Below are 7,051 nucleotides of genomic sequence, written 5' to 3' on the forward strand. Positions count from 1 at the left end.
GGTCAGGAGGGAAACCGGGGGGTGCCGGGCAGGGGGCAGCGAAAGGGGCAGGGGCCAAATTCCACGCATGGAAGAGGCCGCACGGCAAGCTCCTGCCGCAGTGACCCCATTACTATGGACAGGGCAGGCACACTGTAAACGGCCGGGGAGGGCGGGAGGACCCAGGGCGGGGCGAGGTGCGGTGAAGAGGGCACACGCCGAGCTGAAGGGTGGACGTCCTTATGCGCAATGACTGGTCCACAGGCGCAAGGATGGCTGGGTGATTGAGGGGGTCGACGGGGAGGTATAAGGTCAGCAAGTGGAGGGATGGACACTGGCAGGTGCACAGGTGCGCGGATGGTGAGGGGTCTGCGTGGAGGTGAGGGGTCAGCGGGGAAGAGAGGGGTAAGCAGGGTGGAGTGACGATGATGGCAGGGGCACAGCTGGGTAGATGAGGGAGAGGTCAGTGGGGAGGTGAGGGGTCAGCAAGTGGAGTGATGGACACTGGCAGCGGCACGGGGGTGGATGGCGAGGGGTCAGCGGGGAGGTGAGGGGTCAGTGGGGTGGTGAGGGTCAGCAGATGGAGTGATGAACTCTGGCAGGGGCACAGGGGGTGGACGGTGGGTCAGCAGGGAGGTGAGGGGTCAGCGGGGAGGTGAGGGGTCAGCAGGTGGAGTGAGCGACACTGGCAGGGACACGGGGTGGATGGTGAGGGGTCAGTGGCCTGATGACCAGACAGTCCAGAAGTTGGAGTGACGGACGCTAGCAGGGGGCTGGGTGAAGGGTAGGTGAGCAGGTAGCATTACTAGTAAGGCCAGAGTAGTGGGTGGGTGCCAGGTGGACGGTGGGCTGACAGGGTGGTATCAAGTGCTGGGCAGGTGGGTCTGAAGACTGAGTAACGGGTGAGCAGAGACGGAAGTTTACTTCAGCGGGAGGAACAGGTGACTGGAGAGAGAGGCCGATAAGAGTGGGCACTCAACGTGTGTGAGCGGCCACTGGACAGACACATGGCTGGGTGGATAGATGAAGAGAGGGACGAGGGCAGAGTACTGGACGAATGGACAGCGCTGCACAGGTGAACAGAGGGATGGATGAACGGCGGGGCGGGAGGAGCTGCTCGGAGTGGGCAGACCTGCGTCGGAGAGGACGTCGGGACAGACACGGTGGGGTAGTGTAAGGGACAGATAAACCACTATCGGATTTCTCCAGTTTTCAAAGTGCCCACTCAAGTCCACAGAGAGCAGCAGCCTCGGGTTTCGGCTGTTTGACTCGAGAGCCTCTGCTCACGGTGCCATGTGCAAGTCAGGACACAATCGGCACAGGTTCCCGGGGCAGCCAGCCTCGAGCTGCCTCCACCCACAGCCCTCCACAGTGGCCACCAGGCCCGGGCCCGGGCATCCCGGCCACACTGGACTGGGGGCTGCTGGGGTGCAGCGGATGAGAAAGCTAGCTGGGGGGGCTGGCTGGGAGGCACCACCCTCCCGTTCCCTGGCCTCACCTTCCGGAGGGCCCCAGGGAACCCGCCTGAGCTCACTGTCAATCACTGACTCACTGAGCTGGGACTCCAGCCGGCCTCCTGAAGGCAGAGTGTGCCCTCTGGGGGCCAAAGGGACGCAGGGTATTTTGGCAACAAGATTTTTTAAAAACTGTGAGCTCTGTATCTGAAGGTTAGCAGGAAGGAAAAAAGCAATAAAAATAAATAGGTAAGATGGGTGCAGGGAAAGGCCAGATACGGTAACAACTGTCAGGGGCCGTGGAGTCGCCGGCGACCCACAGCGACCCTGTGGACAGCTGCTCTGAAGCCGGCCCTGTCCTGAGCCGTCTCACTGACTCCAACACGCCTGTCCTGACTACCCCAGTTACTCGATCAGCCCATCCAGGGTCCTCCTCTCCTGCGCTGTCCCTTAAATTAATGTTGGAAAACAAAAATGTCTATGACTGTAAACCTAATCATTTGTAAACCTTCACTCAAGAAACAAAAGAAGAAAGAAAAAAAAAGTTTTAGTTAAAAACAAAACAAAAACTTCCCAATTAGAAAAAGGCACCTTAGGGAACTCTGGTGGCCTAGTGGCAAGATGCTGCACTGCAAATCCAGAGGTACATGGTTCGAATCCACCAGATGCTCTGCTGGAGAAGGAAAGGCAATCTCCTCCTGTATCAGTCAGATCTGATTTGACGGTACATGTAAAAAATAATACAATGGGGGGAAAAAGGCACCTTGTGGCTGCTTTTAAAGGCGGCCCTGACCAGTATAATCAGGTCAAGTACGAGGTCCACGAAGGAAACAGTCTGCAGACGACCGACCGTACAGAAACCAGGGACAAACCTGGGGCCTCGGTGTGGCTGTGGGAGGCTCCCAACACGAGGGCTGACTCGCCCCTGGTCCTGGTGCCCAGCTCAGGCACCAGCACACCCGGGGGACCCCAGAAACTCACAGAGCAGGGAACGTGTGGATGGACACATGTGGATGGACAGGCGGTGGCCTCCCCTTGGGGCGGAGACAAGGGGGATGCTGGGGACAGACACGGGGTGGGACGGGGCTGCTCACCGAGTGGAATCGTCGTCCCGCTACCTTCTTTCCCCACAAAGAGCCCGGAGGCTTCCGGCACATTCCGAGGGGCCCCCGTCTCCGATGACTGATTCGGGGAGCTCGTGGGTCCCTGAAACAAGAGGCCGCATTGCAGGTTGAGAGAGGTGAGCGAGCTCCACGCACGTTCCTCCCGCTGCCCCTTCTGGATTATCGTCAAACCCGGTGGACGGGCTGCCCCCGCAAGCCCGCATCTGTCCACTTCCCACGTACCCAGAGTGGCCAGCCAGGCCGTGCCCCGCCATCCTTCCCTCCCAGCCCCAAACAGCAGCCCGGAGGCATCGTGCTGGGCAGTGGGAACCCACAGCAGCTCCCAGGAGAGCAGCGGGCAGCTCCTGACAGCCTGGAACCCTGCAGGACAATCCACCCGGTCCTCCAGGAGTGCGACCACGTCGGCGTCAGCTCTGGGACCGTGGGGGTGGGCGGCACAGTTAGGCCCTCAGCTCCTGCCCAGAAGGCTGGCAGTTAAGCCTTGGCAGACAGGCCTGGCAAGCAGCACACCCTGGGGGCTGAGGACACCTCCCAGCGACTCCAAACACAGTGGATCTGAGTCCGGTCATGAGAACTGAGCTGACAGCAACCACCAGTCATCAGACGCTGGCCATCTGGCCATTGGGCCATGTCCAGGGATGTGTGGCAGGCTGGGGACCCGCCTCCTGAGGACGGCAGCCGCCGGAACTCCGACCGAGCCCACTTCTCCTCCACCTCAACAGGCGATGCCCTCCAGCTCGGGGGAGGGAAGGGCTTGGAGGTTTTCTGGTTGCCCAGGGCCGGACTCCTATCCACAGTCAACCTCTGAACCGGAGGTCTCTTTCTACAGCACCGACTGACCCCTTCCCTGCTGGGGTAGCCCTCCATGATGGCGCCAGCATACCCCAGAACATCTACCTACAACCCATGAAAAGGGCGGACTGTCACACACCACAGGGCCGTGCAAGGATGGCACGTCCAAGGTCAGTCAAAACATCTCAACGAGTCTTCTGGGGGAAGGCCACTGCCACGCCGGGGGACTCAAGCCATCTGTCAACCACTGAACTGTGTACCCTAAGTGTGTGTGTGTAGGCTGACCTTTATACCAGCAGCTGTATCGAGTGACACAGTGGCTAGAAGTCCAGCAGCTGCAGGCTGACGGTATGACATACACACACACCCCTCACGGGCTTTCTCCTCCCACCAGGCCCTCCACAGAAGGCAAACGGGGCCATCTGGTTCCCAGCGATCACGAGATATATGATGAAGGCTCGCGCATAATTTTTAAAAGCCAAAATCACAAAGTCTCGCGAAGCCGCCTTCGAAGTGAACCACCTTGGCCAGTCACAAGAAGGCATGCCTTGGGTGTTTCCTGAAGCACTAGGGATGTGAGATCGTACTTGAACTTACATTTACAGAGCTTCTGGGGGCAGCGGAGTTTATTCTAACGGACGAAGAGCTCGAAACAGGCAGAGCCTGGCTGCCCGATCAGTGGCCCGTCACTGACGGCTGTCGTTAACACACTGCTCAGTGGGTACACTCTGCAGCTCTGTCCTGTTCTGAGCCATCAAGTGTGACCCATCGTGACCCTCTGAACAACAGATCTGAGCCCTGTCCCTTCGTGTGAGCACCTCACACTTCCTGACACACGCGAGCCCATTGCTGCAGTCACCGTGTCAATCCGCCTGGCCGAGGGTCTTCCTCTCCAGCACTGACCCGCCACCCTCCCAAGCACCCTGGTCCTCTCCACGGCACAGCCTCTCTCAGCGACGTGCCCAAAGCACGTGAGATGGGGCCGTACCTTCCTCGTGTCCAAGGGGCACTCCAGCTGCACCCTCACCGAGACATACTTGTTCTCCTGGCTGTCCCCGGGATGTCCAACATCCTCTCCAAGACCACAGGTCAAAAGCATCCATTCTCCTACTGTCCATCCTTAGACCATGTCCAACTCTCAAGATGCACAGGACGCGACTGCAGACTATGCCCTCAATCGGGTGCCTATGCCCTCAATCGGGTGCACCTTAATCCTCAAACTGACATCATTGCTCTTCAATAATTTGGAGAGGTCCCTGACTGCAGACTTTCCCTGTGCAATGCGTCTCCGCATCTCCTGATGGCTGGTACCGAGGATGTTGACTATGGATCCAAGTAAGATGAAATTATTAACAACTTCAATCTTTTCTCCATCATGACGCTGCCTATGGGTTCAATGGTAGGAATTTTTTTTCCTTGACGCTGAGACACACTCCACATCGAAGGCAATACCCTTTGAGCTTCGAGAACAAGTGCTTCAAGCCCTCCTCGCTTTCGGCCAGCAAGGCTGTGTCATCTGGGTAACAAAGGTTATTAGGCATCTTCCTGTGATCTTGATGCCACGATCTTCTTCACAGACGAGGAGCTGCCAAAGTTCAAGCAGGATTTAGAAGAGGCTGGGGCACCTGGGATAGCAGTGCTGATGTCAGACGGATCCTGGCCGAGAGCAAAAAAATACACCAGGAGAATGTCTACTTATGCTGTATTGATTACGCCAAGGCGTCTGACTGTGGGGACCCTAACAAGTCCTGGCTAACGCTGAGAAGAATGGGAATCCCAGAACAGTTAACTGCGCTCACGCAAAAATCTAGACCTAGATCAAGACGCTGTGGTGCGAACAGAGCAAGGGAACACTGCAGGGTTTAAAACTGAGAAAGGGGTGCACCAGGTTGTATCTTCTGTCCAGACCTATTCAGTCTGTATGCTGAGCAATTTATTAGAGAAGCTGGACTCTACGACGAGAACATACAGCCATAGAACATACAGTAAAATGAAAAGGGGGGGGGAATGACAGCAGCTAAACTTAACCTTAACCCCACGGCAGCTTTAGTCTGAAGTTCTGCAATGCACATGGGGGACCTGCTGGTATAGACGAAAGGCGGGTGTCACAGCTCCCAGCACCACAGCCACTCGTGAGGCCCCAGTTTGGCAAATTAGCAGATGCGTGGAGGTGGTGGGGACGGCACAGGGCAGAGGAGGGTTTCCAGCAGTTGTTTACAGGGTCGCTAGGAGTCACAGGCCAGTCCTCGGAAAGGGGCACCAGGCTTGGAACGGTGAAGGGTCAGCGAAAGAGAGGAAGACCCTCAACCAGGTGGACTGACACGGCGACTGCCACGATGCGCTCCAGAGAGGACGTGACGGCCCAGGACAGGTCAGGGATCCGATCTGCTGGTCAGAGTCTCTACGCTGAGCTGTCCTCATCGTGACAGCACCACCACCACTGCCGCCACGCGGAGACTGGGCTTCCCGGCAGTTTTCAATCTGCCTGGCCCCGTGGATAGGACCGCTTTCATTGCTGGCGTGCGTTTGTGCTGCGTCTCGGGTTTCCGCACTAATTCGCTTGCTGGAAGTTTGCACTGTTTTATCAGTTTTCTTGCATGGATGCACCCTGCTTTTCCTCAACGAATGGTCGCTTCTGCAATCATTCCCGCTTTACGCACCTACGAGCTTCTGCTGGCCACCACCGGGTCAGCTCTGGATTGTAACGACCCCACGACAGAGCTGGATGGCCCCCACAGCTTCTCCTGGCTATAACCTTTACCGGAGGCAAGTGGCTGGGTAGAGCGCACTGGGCAAAGGGCTGCTGGGTGGGTTCAAACCAGCAACCTTGGAATTTCAAAGCGGTGCATAGAAATGCTGTGTCAGCAGGAACCTTAACTGCCTGTTGCTCTGTATGTCATTTCTATCTCACACTGACGGTGACACAGCAGACTGTCCAGTGTTCCTGGGCTGCTGTCTTCACGCGTGTGGAACGCCAGCTGCTTCTTCCGTGGAAACGCCAGGACCTGCCGATTCTTCATTCCCGAGCTGGCACTTACCCGCTCAGCCACCAGGGTCATCGTCGTCCCCCCACCCCGTGCTGTGCCTCGCCCGCCCGGCTGCCTGAGCTCCGGATTTCGCCTGCAATGCTCACCTCTGAGATGTGGCCTGGCTGGGGCACTTCCTGCAGTTGGCCAGGTCCACCTTGCCTCAGCAGCTGACCCCTCCGCTCCTTCTTCCTGCCCCTCACGGCTGTGTGGCCGGGGCTGGACGCCGAGTGACGTCCCTATCTCACCCACCCAGAGGCCCCTTCCTGCATCTGCAACTGACCAGACTCCTCAGACCTCGGGAAGGAGCCGGCATGCTGCCCTCCGCAGGCCAGGATGGACAGAGGCGGCCTCCGCACGTCTGTACACCTGCCCACAGCACTTGAATGAGCACTTACTAGGCGGCCATGAAAGTGCGCCGTCCCTGGGTGAACTCTCTCACCGTGGCCCCTGCACCAGAGCGGAGGTGCCCAGAGGGCTTCTCCGGCTGAAGGTCTACGTGGAAAACGGTTCTCCGGGGTTCCCGGGTGAAGGTCTACATGGAAGCCGACTGCCCCATGGTTCTCCCGGGTTCCCGGGTGAAGGTCTACATGGAAGCCAGTTCTCCGGGGTTCACGGGTGAAGGTCTACGTGGAAAAGGTTCTCCGGGGTTCCCGGGTGAAGGTCTACATGGAAG

Source organism: Elephantulus edwardii, unplaced genomic scaffold (genome assembly GCF_000299155.1).
Source record: "Elephantulus edwardii isolate Elephantulus edwardi_28Jun2011 unplaced genomic scaffold, EleEdw1.0 scaffold00348, whole genome shotgun sequence".
Classification (NCBI taxonomy): domain Eukaryota; kingdom Metazoa; phylum Chordata; class Mammalia; order Macroscelidea; family Macroscelididae; genus Elephantulus; species Elephantulus edwardii.